This window comes from Pinus tabuliformis, chromosome J, assembly GCF_031772625.1.
Source record: "Pinus tabuliformis cultivar Carrire ecotype Pingquan chromosome J, CPIR1, whole genome shotgun sequence".
Lineage (NCBI taxonomy): Eukaryota > Viridiplantae > Streptophyta > Pinopsida > Pinales > Pinaceae > Pinus > Pinus tabuliformis.
Window position 1 is genome coordinate 384,650,010 of NC_142295.1, and position 19,732 is coordinate 384,669,741.

Consider the following 19,732-nt stretch of genomic DNA (forward strand, 5'->3'; position numbering starts at 1 on the left):
GTACACAAGCTTCAGTGTTTTTCTTGCACAAAGGCAACCTGTCGATCATAGCTCAATGTATTCCCCTCACAAGCTGATCACCCGAACTTGGTCCAACTGTAGGCTGAGGAGCTCCCCCAAGAGATTGCGCAACTATGGGGGGAAACCATCCTTCCCTCCATAAATTGCGGAATCCTAACTGACAGCCTGTTGGGCTCCAAAATTGCACAATTCTGGCAATCAACGCTCACAGTGAAATTTGCACAATTTTCCCCAGCAGGGCTTCTCAGCCCAAAATTTCCACAAATTTGGGCAGTAGTCAGTTGCTCTGCCCAGAAATTGCGCAAATCTCCTGGGCAGCCAGCCCAGCTTCCAGCCAGAAATGTGCATTTTCTCCCAGCAGTCGAACAACCTCTTGCATGTGTAGCTGAGTTGGCCGGTTCCCTCTAGGACCGACCAAAACAAACTTGCATGCATGGGCTGATTCTCCCAAGGAAGCATGCAAAGGAATCCCTTGTTTCAGGGATCTATTTTTGGGCAGCTGGATGTTACATGCAAGGATCACTTCAGAAACCTCCCACCAAGTGTCACCTTCCCTCGATTTGTGGCATGGGCGTCACAACCTCAATTTTATCAAAAATCATCAACCAGACACTACGAAGCTCATTCCTCACATCAACATTGCAGCTATGACATCCCACATCACATCTAGGAGTTGTCAGCACATTCAACTCAGCTTTTTTGGGTAAGCCCACTTTCCATGACTTGTGTTGCATTTCTGGAACTTTTTGTGTTTTGCTTCGTATGAATGCCATCTACTTGATTTCAGTGAGTGCTTGATTTCATTTTGATACATTTTGGCTTGTACTAGCACCATTTTAGTTTTCGTTGCTATCTCACTGTAGCCGCATGCATGAAAATGTTTTGCACTAACGATCGTCGATTCGGTGACTCGCTTCACCCACATGCATGTTGATCTATTTATTGAATATTTCGTTCAATATTTGCATGCACGATCAATCACTTTTGTTTTCACTTAGTGTCACCATGCATTCACTTCCATATTTTCTTTCAGTTTCCATTCAGCGAGTCTGGCCAACCTTGCCCCGGGCTCTGCCTCACCAAGACATCATTGCGCAATCCTGAGAGGGAAGGCTCTGCCTTCCTCTCTAGAAATGCGCATTTATTCCTAGCAACTGTTCCCTAGGCCTGCTTTGCGTAATCCTGAGGGAAAGTGACTGTTGGCCCAGAAAATTGCGTAATGCAGTCACTGAGCCTGCAGTCATTACTAGCTAAAATGGCACATTGTGTAATTCTAGCAGTCAGCAGTAAAGATGGACTGTGCATTGCGCAGTTCCAACAGTCAATTAGTCTCCCAAACTCCCGTCCGAAATTGCACAACCTTCATGATCAGTCACACATGTATGTTGCAAGTCAGTCCTCAATTTCATTTTGGTTTTCGACTCAGAGATTGCTTGCCATGAGTGTTTCCATGTCTCCAGGTATCACAGGTGTTCATATGCCTCTTAGAAGTACAAGTACATTGGTGTCCAAGAGAGCAGAGTCGAGGACATCATTTAGAGCACAGTTGGGGATGCAGTCGATCAAGTGTCTATGGAATTTCCTACCCACAAAGACATCAAGTTGTTCATAGACAAGGACATCAATATATGACAGCAGCAGCATCACAGCGAGAAGCATCATGAATAGTAGTTGAAGGCAGCATACCGAATGCAATGAATACAAGAGGAAGGTTGTTGACAACACAAAGGCAGAACAAAGTTACGAGCTCAAGCAGATCCATTGATGATGAAAGCAACTTTGGAGACTCAGGTTATGAGGTGATGATGCAGCATGAAGATTGCGTGAAGACAAAGAATGGAACAAAGAAGGAGTTGCATGTGCTGAAGCAGCAACTCAAGAGAGAACATGAAGCTGCACAGACAGGCGAATGTGTACAACGGGAATAGGAACAACAGGGGGAAAAACATACATTCATAGATGAAATTGCGCCCATACAAGTTAAAGATCCATCCCAGCAGCTGGCATGGAGCAGACATGGTGAGCAGTGTTGTTGATCGCATGCAAGGGATTCAACAACATGCATGTCATTGTGCGCACACATGCGATCCAACCCATTCAGCACACTCACCAAGGCGAAGAAAATAAGCAAGTCCAATTGGAGTTGAACATGTACTTCAGCAAGTTGATGCGCATGACCACCAACACACACTTGAAGATCAGAACAAACACTATGCATCAGTGTGTTGCTAGTTCAGCCACACCCAAGAAGACCATGCGCATGTTAGCAGATGAGTTGGATGAAGGATCCATACCAATGCATCAGATGCAACAGAGGCAAGAGTTCACTTCAGCAAGATGTCACCATGGGGTGCATGCACACCATCACGGATGACCAAGCTTGGCATCAACTCACCATCTTCACCATCACAAGCATGTCAAAGAGTTGGTCTCACCTCAACGGACCGAGTGTCAGTGATGTCTTGCATGGCTTGCTCAAGCCATTTTGTCTCACATGAGCACATGTGCATTGTAATGTTAAGTCATGTCAAGTGTAAGTCAAGTGTCAATAGTTGGATGTAACAGTCATAGAGTAGGTGAAGAGTCATGAGGGTAGTTGAACTGTCACAAAGGGGAATGTCAAGGGTCACCCCACCCTTTGCTATAAATAGTCCCTCATAACTCATTGTATAGTCTTTTGGTCAGCCAAGTTTCCGATAAGACTATCTTGGAGAGAGCTTGGACAGTATTGTAACGCACCTTAGCTTCTCCACTGCACAGAGATAGTACATCTCTTTGGAGGAGCATGTGGATGTGGCTGTAACATTCCACTATTGGAGCTAGTGGTTGGACATGGATGTATTGTATGACTGGAACTTACACTTCTTTATATAATAAGAGCCAACACATTTCATGCATATGTTGTATTGTATTCCAACTATCTTGTTTACTCTAAATGGCATATGTATTTTCTTTCTTACGCATGCATGTATGGACTATTTTGTATGAGTATGTATGAATCTTTCTTAAATGTGTTGTTGGTTTAACCATCACTTTGATTTGATAGCTAACTTGTTTTCTAGCTTGTGATGTATCTTCGTTCGTGCGTTCCCTTCCCATCCGAGTACTATTACAGGTTGCCAAGGGGTGCACTCATCTCAACCCATTTGTGTTAGAACCTCTCATGCACCTTCCTTGACTCACTGCAGTTGTCACACCCTTGCTACCAAAAGAGTTATCTTACTTTCCTTTGTGTGAAATCGTGGTCAAGGCATTACCATACGACCCACTGCCGGGACTCCTACACCAAACGATCTGAAGTTTAAATGGGACCCCTTACCAGGGAGATCCCCCTACATGTTGACGGGTCCAACACTGTCAACATGTGGCTAGGGATTTTAACCTCATAAAGGATCTCAATGAGAAAAAAGGAGGCATTTGACAATTGGATCAGATATCTATGGCTTTCCAGGAAACTATCCAAGAACTGGAAACCGAAGATCTTATTTTAAAAAATGGGGCTTTCACTTGGAATAATTGGCAGGGAGGTAAGCTTCAAATAGCCTCAAAATTAGACCATTTTCTTCTCTCTGACAATATCCTCTGATAGGATCTATTTTCCAAGTAGAGATCCTCCCATGCATGGGATTGGATAATTGACCGATCTGTTTAGACATTGACTTGTGAATGGCTCCTCGTAATCGACCTTTCCATTTTGAATCCTTACGGCTTGAAAAAACAGATCTCCTAGCCAAAATGGAAGATTGGTGGAAACAAATCAGGGAAAGGGGACGCAACCCAATGGAAACCTTCCAAGTTAATCTCAAGGAACTAAAAGGAAAAATTAAAGAATGGAACAAATCTGACTTTGGTAATATACACTGGGAGAAGTGACGTCTTGAGGAAGCCATGAGATCTCTTCAGCAGAAAATTATCTTGGATGGATGGACTGAATACCATATAGCCCAGGAGCGACAACTCTTAACTGACTTAGAGTAGAGGAGGAAGAAGGAGGAAATTTTGTGGAAACAAAAATTGAGGGTTCAATGGCTCAAAAGGGAAGCGAAACACAAAATTCTTCCATAGAACTATGTTGAAGCATCGGCATTTCAACCACATATTCTCTCTCAATGATCTCGATGGTCACCGACTGGTGCAACATGAGGAAATGTCCGAGGAGTTGATACGTCACTTCCAGTATTTATTCACTGAATCAGATGTGGATAGAAGTGTACCAATCTAAAAAAGCCAACAGAAAATCCCTCAATTAATCACTGAGGATCAAAACGAGGCCCTCATTAGAGAAATTTCCTTCACATAAGTGGAGGAAGTGGTCAAGTCTATCTGGCCAAATAAATCCCCAGGCCCGGATGGTTTCACTTTAGAAATTTTCAAGGCTGGCTAGAAGTTCCTAGGAGCTGAGATACTTGAGCTGGTTTAGTACTCCCGTCGATCCCAATGGCTGTGGTCCGGTTTGAATGCAACATTTCTAGCGCTCATCCCTAAGAAGGGTGTGACTCTGGACCCTAGTGGGTTCCGACCGATAGCTCTATGCAATGTAATCTATAAGAGTCTCTTAGGAATCCTAGTTCGAAGGCTCAAACCCTTGCTTCAGGTTATCATAGGACCGAAACAGATGAGTTTTGTCGAATGGAAGAAGATAATGGATGAGATTCTTGCTACTCACAAGGTGGTGCATGCCTTATCATCATCTTGAACCCAGGTATTCTCATCAAATTAGACCTTTCTAAAGCTTATGATCGGTTTAGTTGGGATTTTTTGCTATCAATTATTGCTACTTTTGGCTTCTACCTAGCATGGATCAGGTGGGTCAAATCTTTGATTTTGACTCCATTCTTTTCAATCCTTTTGAATGGGGTGCCATCTTGACCCTTTCGAGGATCAAGAGGGCTTAGACAAGGCGACCCCATATCCCCTTTCCTATTTACTATTGTTGCTAAAGGATTGGGTCACCTCATCAAGGTAGCAACTGCATCCCGAGACCTTTCAGGCATCAGAATATCTCAAGTAATTCCACCTGTAACCCACCAACAATTTGTGGATGGTAACATGTTATTTGGGAAGCCAACACTAAAAGAGGTGAAACAACTCAGATCAATTATGGAGACTTTTCAACAGGCCTCTGGTACTCAGATAAATGGTGAAAAATCAGACATTTTTTTCTTCAATACTCACCCAAGAGTGCCAAGTCATCTGGCCAAAACCCTAGGGTTAAAAATCGGGTCGCTTCCCAACACCTACCTTGGGGTCCCCCTAGTGCCAAACTCCCTCAAGATCTCCATCTAGAAGGAGGTGTTATCCCGTATAGATAAGAAACTCTTAGGCTAGACCTTCTGGGTCCTTAACTCAATAGGATGATTGGTTCTCATAAAAGCAGTTCTTCAGGCTATCCCCTTATACCAAATGTCGGCCCTCCTGACCCCCAGAAGCATTTATAAAGAGATGACATCAAAGTTTTAAAAATTCCTTTGGTTTGGGATGCAGATTGGTCAAAAATGGGCTCTGGTGGCTTGGGATAAGATGTGTAAACCAAAGGTCCAAGGTGGCCTAGGCTTGAAAGATCTAGAACTAGTATCTCAGGCCCTCAGCACAAAGGTGAGGTGGCACTATATCTAAGTTGGTGAGAGCTATGGAAGAAAATATGGGATCAAGGGATGGAAAAATCCCCTTCAGCTCCACTCGAACTTGCTAAATGGCTCCTCAATCTAGGATTGAGCCAAGGCTCAACAAGACCTCATTTGGGAACACAGATTCTAGGAAATTAGAAATGGGTGCGAAGCTAAATTCTGGAGCGAACGATGAATGAAACACCTAAGATTAGATCAAGATATGACTTTTACAGATCTCCAGGCACTTACCTCCCAGCTAGGCGCATAAAGTATTTAAGATTTTTGGCTCGAACCCCCCCCCCCCCCCCCAAGATCAAAATGGATGGAATTAAATCCTCTAAGCATTGGACACCTCAAGATCCCCCTTTGGACTGGGATGCCCTCCTCACGACTCTTCATCAATTTCCTATTCTTAACAATGGGGAACCAGATAAATTGTGATGGATATCGTCCGCAGGGCATGTTCACCCTAAAGGAGGCTTATTCAATAATATCACCTACAAGGGACTTGGAGTCAGATCCATTATGGAAGAGAATCTGGTATTCTCACCTCTGGCCTAAAGTATCATTCTTCTTATGGTTAACAGGTCAGGGCAAGCTTCTCACGTCAGATAAAATTCGAAAAAAGGGTTTCCTAGGACTGTCTAATTGCCCTTTGTGTCGCAATTAGGAGGAAACGACTGACCACCTCCTAAACTTCTGCCCAAAGGCGTTGGAAGTTTGGGGGTGTCATTCAAAGGTTTTTAGAGTGTCTGACCGATTAGTCAACAACCTACGAGAATCATTAGACATGTGGAGATGGTCTCTGTTCAAAAACCCCATTGTAAATAGAGCATGGTGTCTCTCACAGGGATTCGTCCTCTAGAACATCTAGAAAGCCAGAAACAAGACAATATTCCACTCTGGAGCTTTCGATTCCATCAGTGTTTGGAAAACTACCCTTCACAGTGTCAAGGAGACACTATCTATCTCACATTGGACAGATAAATATTGGAAGTGGAGGGGTGAGAACACGCCATCTTGATTGCACTGGATGTTCCGCGGGAGTCTTTTGACCCTGGCCCTTCCTGATGCCTAGAGTCAAAAAGCGTCTCCTTGGGCTCGTTCATCTGTCCCCCACAGGGCTTCCTTAAGCTAAATTTCGATGGGGCCTCCAAGGGTAACCCTTGGCCAGCTGGTCTCAGGAGAATTATCCGTAATGACAAAGGGAAAGCGGTCAAGTTATATGCAACATCATGCAGCCACACCACTAATAACGTGGTTGAATACCTATCCCTGGAAAGAGGATTGCATGTAGCACAAGAAATGGGGATCTCAAAGTTGAAAGTTATAGGTTATTCTCAGATAGCTATATCCACACTCCAATGACTAATCAACAGATCACCTTCAGCAAAGATAATAAAAAGTTGGCGTTTGGAGATGATAGGGGAATATATTCACTCCCCAATCTCCTCTTTTGATTATGTGATAACAAAACATGTTGATTAGGAAGGCAACAAGGCTACAAACAAACTAGCTAATTGGGGAAGTGAGCTCTAGGGTCAAGATATCCTAAAAGATTGGTCCCCCTCTTCTCAAAACAAACACCTGTTGGATCTGCGACGGATAGTGGAGGAGGAAGAAACTTTCCCGATGGGGGTGAGAAGCTTGGAGCACATGGCAACCAAGTCCCATGACTGAAAACAGATGGCTTTCCAATGGAGGGATGGCCTCCCGGTCCCCTCATCTCAACCGACACAACGGGAGGTGTACTGGAAAAGTTTATTGGAATCGCGCGAGACTTCGTTTCGTCTAAGAGAATGGGGGTTGTTGGGTCCCTATAATACTAGTGATTACCCCATTACTATTGTAGTTATACCCCTTAAGTGCCCCCATTGCCCCCATACTGTTATTAATGTGCCCATAGAATCCCTCTATTGTTATTTTTGTGGCTTTATATTATTATTGTTAGGTCGGCTGGATTATATTGTGACTCCTTAGACTCCTATATATAGAAAGGAGGTTTTGTCATTTGAATCATCAAAGAATTGTTCATTTATGTAATGTAAAGGAGGTTGCCCCCTCGAAGAGGCTGAATTCTAAGGCGTTGATCTATCTTTTCTATATTTTCTTGAGTTGGTTTCATAACATTTGGTATCAGAGCTTTGGATTCTAGGGTTTCGCTGCTCCAAACAGGTCATCGTGGCATTTTCGCTATAACTTTTTTTCTGTGACGTTTCAGAAGTCGTAAAAAAAACCCGTTTGAGAAGAAATCGCGCTGAACCTTGGGTCCGAATGTCAGAGCTTTTCGCGTGATATTTTCGGAGCTATGATCTGAGGAAGTTGGTCTTTTTGCAGACTCCTGAATTACACTCAAAACAGGTGACCTGGGGAAAATCGTCATAACTTTCTTTCTGAGCATCGGATTGAAATTAATAAGAAGGTACAGAAAGAGGACGGACTGTAGTTTTCTTTTATATATTTTTCAAAGTCAAAGGTTGAGACAATGACACGTGGCACTTCATACAAGTTCACTCTACTGAACTAGTCTATAATCAGGTCACTGCGGGAGATTGTGCATAACTCTTTCTTGGAGAATCCAATTTGGATCAGACTAGTGGCATTGGAAAGAGGACATAGAAGGCTACTACAGGTCACAATTTCAGAACTGGATGATTCAAAATTACAGAGATACACTACAAAGTAAAAAAAGGTGTGTAGTTTTTTTAAAATTTTTGCATAAGCTTGGTTTGAAGGAATTCAAAGGGCATAGTAAAGCATTATTATCGGTAACTGATGCCCCGAGGAAAGAAAATGCAAACACCTAGTAAGGAACCTGAAAGCTCTAGCATGACTCATGAAGAAGAGGAAGAAATGCTACATGATATATCAAAATTAAAAGAACAAGTGCAACAAATGTCATGCTCACAAAAGCTAACAGATGCTAAGATAAATGGCGTGGAATCTAAGATAAAGGGCATGGAAGCTAAGATGGATGATCTGAAGACAGATTTGAGGACAGATTTGACAAATTTTCTACAAGAAATACTTACTAATGGTGAAAAGGTTGTAAAGGAAACTCATGATGTGAACAAAAGAAATGTTAATCATGTTTCCATAGACTTTAATGTTGGATCGAAGACCCACCATATTCCAAAAATCGATATGAGGAAGTTTGATGGCAAGGATCCCGCCACATGGATATTACAGATGGAGCAGTTCTTCGATCTCAATAATGTGCAAAACACACAAAAGGTACGTATGGCAACTTTATATTTGGAACCAAATCAGTTTGTATGGTATCAATGGCTTTGCTCTCGTAAACAATTTATCACTTGGGCAATTTTTACAGAAGAATTGATAGCACATTATGAGGATACAAAAAGCAACACTTTTTTTAGCCAATTGATAAGTCTCAAACAAAAGGGTTCAATAATGGAGCACATTGAGGAGTTCCAAAAATTGAACATAAGGGTAAAAGATATTCTAGAGCAGCATAGGATTGATGTGTTCATAGGGTCTTTAAAGGATAATATCCAACATGATGTTCGACTTTGGGAACCTGATTCATTAGAGAAGGCATTCAGGTTAGCAAGAAAAATGGAAAGCAAAATTATGGCAACCAGGAAGCATACCACTCACAACTATAAAGATGGAAGTGCAATTGCCCCTAGTCTTCCACAACCTATAAGGTTGACACCACAACAATTGGAAGAAAAAAGAGCAAAAGGGCTTTGTTATAGTTGTGATAGCAAATACACTAAAGGTCATAAGTGTGCTGAGAAGAAATTATTCTACATAGATTGTGAAGAGGAAGAAGAAAAGGAGCAAGAAAGGTCAAAAGAAGAGGATATACTCCAGGAACAAAGCCTAGATGAAGAACAAATAAATCCGACCATATCTTGTAATGCATTGGTGGGAATTACCACTCCTCAAACCATCAAGATAGAAGGACAAATCAAGAAGAAAAAGGTAATAGTGTTGATTGATTCAGGAAGCACCCACAATTTTATTCATTGTAGGGTAGCAAAAGAATTGAATTGCTTCCTATATCCAGCACCAGAGTGTCAAGTGATGATTGCAAATGGAGGAACAATAAATTGCTCTGGAAAGTGCCATAATATCAAGCTATCCATGGGAGAATATGTATTGACTAGCCCAATGCTTTCCATTCCAATGGGAGGTGCTGATGTTGTACTAGGAGTCCAATGGCTACAATCCTTGGGTACAATAGCTTTTAATTTTCAAGAACTTTTCATCAAATTTTCTACGGAAGGAAAGGAAGTTGAATTAAGGGGTATTGCAGGGAAACCAGGAAAGATAATCAGCTCTAATGGTATGACAAAGCTTCTAAAAAAGGAGCAAAGGGGTGTAATTGCACAATTATGTTCGCTAGATGTTTCCACATTAGAATCATCTATTTCTCCAGATCTCCAAAAAGTCCTGGACAATCATTCCAAGGTATTTGAGACTCCCAAAGGTCTCCCACCTATGCGTGATCATGATCATGCTATTCATCTGATTCCAGGAAGTGTTCCTCCAAACATCAGGCCGTACAGATATCCCTATGTCCAAAAAAGTGAAATTGAACGTATGGTTGCAGAAATGCTAGAGGCTGGTATAATTCAACCGAGTCAAAGTTCTTTCTCTGCTCCAGTAGTATTGGTGCACAAGAAGGATGGATCATGGCGCATGTGTCCAGATTATAGGGAGCTCAACAAGCTCACTATTAAAGATAAGTTCCCCATTCCTGTCATTGATGAATTACTGGATGAATTGCATGGATCAATTTACTTCACCAAGTTGGATCTTCGTTCAGGATATCATCAAATCAGAATGAAGATTGAAGACATTCCGAAAACGGCATTTAGAACTCATGAGGGTCATTATGAATTTTTGGTCATGCCTTTTGGCCTTACCAATGCACCTTCAACATTTCAAGGTTTGATGAATTCAATTTTCAAACCATTCCTTAGAAAATTTGTGTTAGTATTTTTTGATGATATACTTATCTACAACAAGTCTTGGAAGGATCATGTTGAACATGTTGACAGGGTGCTACAACTATTGGAGGAGAAACAATTATATGCCAAAAGATCCAAATGTTTCTTTGGAGTCCAGGAGGTGGAATATTTGGGTCATATTGTATCTCATGAAGGAGTTAAGGTAGACCCTAGCAAAATTAAAGCCATTAAGGAATGGAAAATCCCCACATCCATAAAGCATCTGCGTGGATTTCTTGGGTTGACAGGGTATTATCGCAAGTTTGTTAAGAATTATGGGAGAATAGCAGCACCTCTAACGACATTATTGAAGAAAGATGCATTTTCATGGACTCCGGAAGCAACAAAGGCCTTTGAACATCTTAAAGAGGCAATGTGCCAAGCACCGGTCTTAGCTACACCGGACTTCACAAAAACCTTTATTGTGGAATGTGATGCTTCAGGAAATGGAATTGGTGCTGTTCTAATGCAAGATGAAAGACCCATTGCTTTTGAAAGTCGTCCAATCAAGGGAAAGTTTCTAAGCAAAGCTATTTATGAGAAGGAAATGTTGGCAATACTCCATGCACTTAAGAAATGGCGACCCTACCTAATGGGAAGACACTTCAAGGTAAAAATGGATCATGATAGCCTTAAATACTTTTTAGAACAAAGATTATCCTCTGAAGAGCAACAAAAGTGGGTCACAAAGATGTTGGGTTATGACTTTGAAATCATCTACAAAAAAGGGAAGCAAAATGTGGTGGCAGATGCACTCTCAAGAAGGATGAGGATGTGGAAGCATTGTTGTGCGCTATTTCTATCATCCAACCAGATTGGATAAATGAAGCAAGGGAGGAATGGAAGAATGACGAAGAAGTGTGGGCACTTATTCGAAAGCTACAACAAGATTCCAGTACGTCTGATACATTTAGCTGGAAAAATGATTCTTTATGGTACAAAGATCGCTTATACCTCTGTAAGAATTCCCAGCTAAAACAAAAGATTCTTATGGAATTGCACACTTCTCCCTTAGGAGGGCACTCAGGATTTTTAAAAACTTACCACAGGGTTAAGAAGGAATTTTTTTGGGATGGCCTTAAATCAGATATTCAAAAGTTTGTGGCAGAATGTTTGGTTTGCCAACAAAATAAAGTTGAAACAATTAAGACACCGGGTCTATTACAACCTTTATCCATTCCAAGCCAACGTTGGGAGGAGGTATCAATGGATTTTATCACAGGTTTACCCAAGTCTGAGGGAAAGAGTGTCATCATGGTGGTAGTTGACAGACTTACCAAGTATGCACACTTTTGTGCATTATCACATCCATTTAAAGCCAGTACAGTTTCTACTGCATTTATGGAAACAATTCAAAAGCTACATGGAAACCCAAAGATTATTGTAAGTGACAGAGATCCCATTTTCACTGGAAATTTTTGGACAGAATTATTTTCTTGTCTTGGTACTCAGTTAGCTCATAGCTCATCTTATCATCCTCAATCTGATGGGCAAACTGAGATAGTAAACAAATGTTTGGAAGGATATCTTCGTTGCTTTGTATCTGATAAACAAACACAATGGGTCAAATGGTTGCCTCTGGCTGAATGGTGGTATAACACTTCCTTTCATACAGCAACAAAAATGACCCCATTTATGGCACTTTATAGGTATCAACCACCATCCATCACATCATATTTAAGAGAAAATTCTAAGGTTCAGGCAGTGGAACATCACATCGAACATCAACAACAAGTCCTCCAACTCTTAAAGGATAACCTCGTGTTGGCACAGAATAGAATGAAACAACAGGCAGATCAACATCGCAGTGAAAGAAGTTTTGATGTAGGTGATTGGGTATTCCTACGGCTACAACCATATAAGCAAATGTCCCTCAAGCAAGCTAAGAAGGATAATAAATTATCACCAAAGTATTATGGTCCGTACAAGGTGTTGCAAAAGATTGGTACTATGGCATACAAATTGGAGCTTCCTGCAGCTTCTCGATTGCACCCAGTTTTCCATGTTTCATGCTTAAAGAAGGTTATAGGCGACAAGCTCCCAGTTCAAACAATATTGCCAGAACTTGACGAGGAAGGAAAAATTATATTGGAACCGGAAGCAGTTATAGAAACAAGAACTCGACAGCTACGAAATCGATCAATTTCAGAGTACCTTATCAAGTGGAAGAACTTATCCGCTGAAGATTCCACATTGGAGGATGAGAATTTTATGCAGAAGTATCCAGAACTACTCAAGCGTTGAGGACAACACTTTTTTGAAGGAGAGGGGCATGTTGGGTCCCTATAATACTAGTGATTACCCCATTACTATTGTAGTTATACCCCTTATTTATATTGTTGTGCCCCCATTTCCCCCATATTGTTATTAATGTGCCCATAGAATCCCTCTATTGTTATTTTTGTGACTTTATATTATTATTGTTAGGTCGGCTGGATTATATTGTGACTCCTTAGACTCCTATATATAGAAAGGAGGTTTTGTCATTTGAATCATCAAAGAATTGTTCATTTATGTAATGTAAAGGAGGTTGCCCCCTCTAAGAGGCTGAATTCTAAGGCATTGATCTATCTTTTCTATCTTTTCTTGAGCTGGTTTCATAACGGGGGTGGTGTAAGGTTAATGGGCAGGATGGCAAGGAAGGTTGGAATTTGCATTTGTGTCTTGGTCTGGTGTTGGGATTTTGTGTGGTATCCCACGCGTAAGCATAAGCGGTGACGAAAGACCTTCAACGTTGGAGGGTGGTATTCAATATTCTTCTGTGACTTTTGGTATGGTCAATTTCGTAGAGTTTTTTTCCCAAGATATCCCAGCCTTTACTGCTCCTACATTGTGTGGACACTAGTAAACGAGGGAAATTGTTATTTCGGTTTTTTATGGTTTTTAGCATGTTTGAGTGGTTGGGTTGAGAGAGGAGCCTGGAGGTGGTATCACAAGAGGTATAGATGGGAGTGTTGGTGTCTCTGGGTGAAATTCCCCATTTCTAAAGCCTGGCCTATAAATTGGCTTGACTGGTGGTTTTGTGGGTGCCTAGTTCTTGGTGGGTGATGGTGACAATAAAGTCGTCCTCACGGAATACACAGGGTTGGCATCTTGGCATGGGATGTGCGGAGCTTCTTAGGCAGCGTCGACCTAGGGCGTGTTCTCCTTGCCTTTCCCTTCTCTTGTTGCTCAAGCTCGTGTCGGGGTTCCCATCTAGTGGCAAGGTAGTGGTTTGGGCGCAGTCGGTGGCCTTCCGAGGCATTTTAAGAGCGTTGGGAGCCTTGGCTCTCGGGGGTGGTAGCCGGGGAAAAGTCCAGCAGACCAAAATTTGAAATCTGTTGGTGTTGGCCCTCTTGACTCGAGCCAAATGAAATCATCCACATGACATGGGCACTCCTCCCTTTCGACCATGCCAGGCTCTGTGGGCTTGGATGAATTGGAAATAGCGTCAACTGGTGCACGCCAGGGTGGAAAGATTGTCGGTCGCTCCTGATGTGCTAGCGTGGGATCGTGCGGTGGTTGAGGTGGAGGCAAGTGGGGCTCCAGTGGTGGTGATAATGTGTGGGCACAACAAACTGAGCAATGGAGTGGTGGATGACAAGGAGGAATAACTAAATGGGGATTTGGGTGACCTATAGCTCCCGGCCCGCAGGAACTTCAACACTGTTGTTTGGAAAATTGCTAGGAAATAATTCAAACTCTAATGGATCGGGTGGACGTAGCGGAACAAGTTTGTTGGGAGGAGCATTCTGAGTGGATGGCCACGCAAGATAGGATGCACTACTTCCAGTGCCAAGTCAGAGAGCAAGTGGTGGTGGTCTAGCGAGGCCAAAACCACCTTGCAGAAAAAGTGGAAAAGATGGAGACTTGGCTGGTGCACTTCGAAGGGCGCGTCTAGTGCAACTTCCATCCTCCGCCTCCTCCAGGAACAACCTTGGACAACCCAACTTCCATTACGTCGGATGACTAGTATGCTCTTAGGTGTTTTTTATGTATTGTCTGCCTTTTGGTGCCTCTAGCCCTCTCATTTGTGGAAGTTGTCCTTAAACTCCTTTTTGTATTTTTGTCACTTGTTGCAAAAGGGGTGAGACCACCTTCTTTTTGCTCTGTTGGTTGTACATATTTTTCTCCATATAAATAGAATATCAACTTACAAAAAAAGATGTTTATTTATATTTAAGTGCGTGATGAATATTTTTAAAAGATTTATATTTCTATTTCCTAGTTGATCAATAATTTAGTGTTTAAATAAATTGATCTCTCATAAAGAAAAAATAATGCAAATAACTTAAAAATTGAATTTCAATAAATTTCTGTAATAGAACCAGTTTCATAATAAAATAATTCTAATATACAATGAATGAGTATACTCTTTCCATATAATTTTATTTATTTATTTAATATTTAAATTATGGCATAAAATTAATCTTAAAATGTATTTGGTTGAAGGAAAGAGCTAACCAGCCATATATTGGGTATTTAATGCCCTCAGAGCAGCACGCGACTTAACGCGATAACACGGGAGCGGGCAAATTCGGCATTAAATAATATTTGCCCGCTCCCGTGTTATCGGGCTAAGTGGCGTGCTGCTCTGAAGGCATTAAATACCCAATATATGACTGGTTAGCTTCAGCGTCTCTTTTGGAAAATATATATATATATATATATATAAAGTTTTGGTTGGAGCCAACTCATCTTTAGCATGTACATGAGGTACATTGTGGATATTAACATATACCAAAAGATATATCTCTTAATTTTTTTTTCTAAAATCAAGCCAAGGGAACAAAAAGAAAGCAGGGAGGTTTTAGTGAAGTAACATAATCATATATAAAAATTGTAAGTTTTTAATTTATAAAATGGCATTTGGATTTAGAAGAACCCAGTGAAACCCAATAAAATTATAAATATATGAACTTTATAAATTTCTCTTTAAAAAAAATTATTATCAAAAAATTTACGATAATATTTATTAAAACTTAAAGTTATAAAAGCCAAAGAAATTATAAAAAGCTACCGCTTAAATTTATAAAAATCAAATATCTCAGAAATCTAATGTTCTAAAGCCTAAATATATAAATATTATAAAATCTAAATATATTTATTAAAAAAAAAAAAAAAAAAAAATTATAAAACCGTAAAAGTAACGGTGGTTGATTTCATGTTTTTAATATTCATATTGCGATAGTTGTTAATGCCTCACATGTCAAGCCTTAATGGGATAAAAAATAATGTTGTACTTATTCGGAATGAGATTTAACAGATCTCTTAGATATTTAGCTGTCCACACTGGGGTCGTGATAGCTGGGTAATTTAAACGGTTCACATTTATTTTTATAAAGAATAAAGAGAGTTGATTTTAAAGTTTTATAATTTTATATAGAGAAGCTTATTTATTTTTACTTTAAGATGCTTATTTTATATATATATATATATATATATATAATTATTAATAAAATAAATTTTAAGTTGAATATTAAGATTAATTAACTATATCCCGGATGCGGGTGTCTTTGGAGTGAAAGGGGCGGTGCCACATGACAAGCACACGTTGCCACGTGACGAGGACTGGGCTATTAATGTCCCGGGCCGTTGAAATACAGGATTAAGGGAGGCTTCAGGGCATCCTTAATGGAGCCGCTGGAGATGATGGCAGGCCTGCGTAACGCATTCAATGCGGGTCACTTCTCAAGAATTGGCTATGAGAATAAAAGCAAACGTTGGCTGGCGATGGCAGCACAATGCGGTTCAGGGAATGTTCATAGTCTATGCTTCAATTGGGTGGTGGAGAGCTGGGGTGAGTTTAGTTTCATCCCTGTGCCTCTTGGCTTGTGTTTACGCTCTTTGGAGCTCCGTCTGGTTGTATCTGGGAGGCAGCAAGTGGCGGAAGGGTCTTGCAATCTTTACCGAGGCTCCGGTGTTCAGCTCAAGGGAAGGGAGGTTATCATGGTGCGCGAAAGAATGCCTTGCAGGAGAGGTTCTGGGCGTGGACAATTCTCCCGCCCACCTGCAGCAGACATTCATCACCACTGTTGTTGTGTTTATTGCTATCGAAGAATGGGAGCTAACCCAATTCCTGCAAGCCAAGTCATGGAAGTTGGCAGTTTCGTTGAGGGGGAGCCCAGGCTTCCAGCATTTGGCTTGGTTATCTTCTCACTGGGCAGCTCTGAGGACAATGAAGGGATTAACGCACATATCTCTGTGCTTTTCACCAAAATTCCCGCGGAGGATGATGAGGGGTCATCACTGGTTCTGGCGGAGGACGGCACAGAGCATGGTAAGGGGAAACTCCCACTAGGGGAGCAGTCGAATTCGGTGGCCAGCTCCGAGAGAGGCAAAGGTAAGCTCCATTTGGGGGAGCCGTCCACTGTTGCGGGCATTTCTGGAGGAGAAAGTCTTCAGCCTCACCCCCAATTTCGAGGCCATGTCCAGCCATCCCCTTCGCAGAGTCCACTGGCTACGGGGGAAAGCGCTTCTGAAGAAGAAGGCGGGCGCAGAATCATGGAGGAAGAGTCCGAGGACTAGCTCCCATCAACGCTCTCGTGCTTTGGCCTTCTTTTTTCAGGTTGGGTCCTTTCATGTCGGGTTCTGGGGTCTGGTTACTTGTCAATTTCGTGTTTTTTTTTATGATAGGTGTGCGTCTTGTAACTAAGTCCTGCTCACGGTCATCACGGACGCAATGGGCGCGAAGTGGTGTGTTTGGTATATGTCTCTGTTTGTCTTTTGTCAATTCATGGTTATGCCTTCAGGCCATGCAGATCTGGTTTATGTCACTGTTTGTCTTTTGTTACAAATCTGTTTCAAGATGCCCCTGCGCGGGTTATCATAGTGTGAGTCGGATAGTTCTCAGTGTCATGCATTTTGCTCTTTTTGCTAACATTGCCCTGCGTGGCAATTTCATGAGACGGTCAATGTCACCCATGGAGTCACTCTTGGCCATGGGCAGCCAGCTTCCTTGGATGTAAAGTATTTGCTGTACATATTAATATATCAGTAGTTAGTATTGCCGAGAAAAAAAAAAAAAAGATTAATTAACTATATTATTGAAAATTATAATTTGTTTGTAAATTAATCATAGATATAAAGATATGAAATCAAAAATTATTTTTATTCTATGGTAACTCAATTTATTTTAAAAACAATACCCTAAAAGTCATGATGATGATGAATTTTGAAATAACACTGAATTTGGTATTAAAATATTTTCTAAAAGTAAATTGTTTTAAAGTGTTTTGAATAATTTTTCTATTATAAATTATATTGATAAAGAGATGATGGGTACAGTTAAAATTTAACATTTAATAAAAAGAATGTTTTATCATCACTTCTAACTGCATGTTGTTCTGAATTAATAGATTGTTATTTTTCTTTAATGAACAATAAGGATTAGACTTGAGTAAATGGTTTAAAATTTAGTTAGTCATATTTATATTTTCTATATTTCTAAAATTGGCGCTTCTTCTCCTCTGGCCATATTTTCTTCATAGAAAATTGAGTGTGTATTATTCCACTATCCATCTTAGCCATTTCAATTCATTTAACAATGTTTACATTTGAAATTCGCTTCATATCAAATTTGATCCTTATTTCACTTACATGTTCCATCTTTAAATATGAAATTTGTTGTATCACTATATATCCTCAAAGATCTCATTCTGAACAAACATATCATTATTTTTTATCCCATTGGATTGACATGTGAGGCATTAAAAATTATTGAGATATGATTCAATCAATAGAAGTTTATTTTTTATACCAAAAGATTCAAACAACAAAAGTTTATTCCTCCATATTAAACATCACAACTTTGGCCTTGATAGTTGATAATTATGGTTGTTTTCATTGGCATACACATGCATAGTTTAGGATGAAATGAGGTGATAGACCCTAAGCTCCTATAAATGATGGATGCAGGTGATGGATTCCATTGAAAATATATGTTGGCCACCATTCCTACAATGCCTACAAAACCTACATGCCTCAAAGGTCTTTGGCGAAAATTGGTGAGCTTAAGTCGATTGCAAATTCCCCGAATATTTGGGAATCCAACGGACATGGGTGCAGTCAATTGGGCGCGGTCAAAAAATTGACCACACCCATGTCCGTCGGATTCCCGAATATTCAAGAAATCTGCAATCGACTTAAGGATGGCAGGTGAAAATATTACAACACAAGAGTAGGGTGATGAAATGACAGAGTATATAAAACCTGGACTGCTGCTCCTCAGCCAGAGGCGCGCAATGCTTGCTGAAACAACCATTTTCTTTTCTGACCAAAGCTTGTTTATTTCTTCTCTTTTCTAGGATAGGTCACCACCAGAGTCAAACCCCTGGCTCTTTCTTGGATAGTTTCCACTCTCCTTTGGACTTTGTATGCCCTGAAAATAATGTCCCATTTCCCGCTCGATGTTTCACCTGCATTAGTAGATTTGCTAGGAAAACACCATTAAAGCTCTAGAAACAACATTAATGCTGGGAAACACCATGAATATTTCGAAAGAAGCTTCAACTATAGTGGAAATATTCATAGTATATGGGGATTTCAGATGGTAAATACCATGGAAAGGTCATTGGATCAAATATGCTCGAAGGTGCATAACTGAATACTGAATTCTTCAAAATGGGAAATTACGGAATGCAACATACACTCATCCCTGCATATCCAACTGAATGCAATCAAATTGACTGCTATGAAAATGATCACTAAATTAAATTAAATTAAATTTGTAATGTGCCCACCTTGGGAAGGCGAGCGACCTCCCCTTTTTACTATCAATACAATGCTCTATGCACGAGTAGGTGTAATCGACAGTCGTGTGGAATGAAATGCACACATTGTTGGTTCAAATATATTTTTAAAATATTTATGAGCTTCTTTTACAACATCGCCATGCTCCCTCGCTGGAGAGTTGTAGATATGGGACTAAGATGAAGATATGGGACTAAGATGAAGGATATTTTAGGCATATTCGCTCCAGTAAATCTTAGCTATCCAATTATGTTTTAAAAAAAGTCAACCACCTTATCTCTAACTAAAGTTGAAATAAGAAGTTTTTCATTAAATATCAACCAAATTTAATTAATTGAATGTGGTTGATATAATAAATCTTGATATTAAAAAGAATAGTTTTCTTGAGTC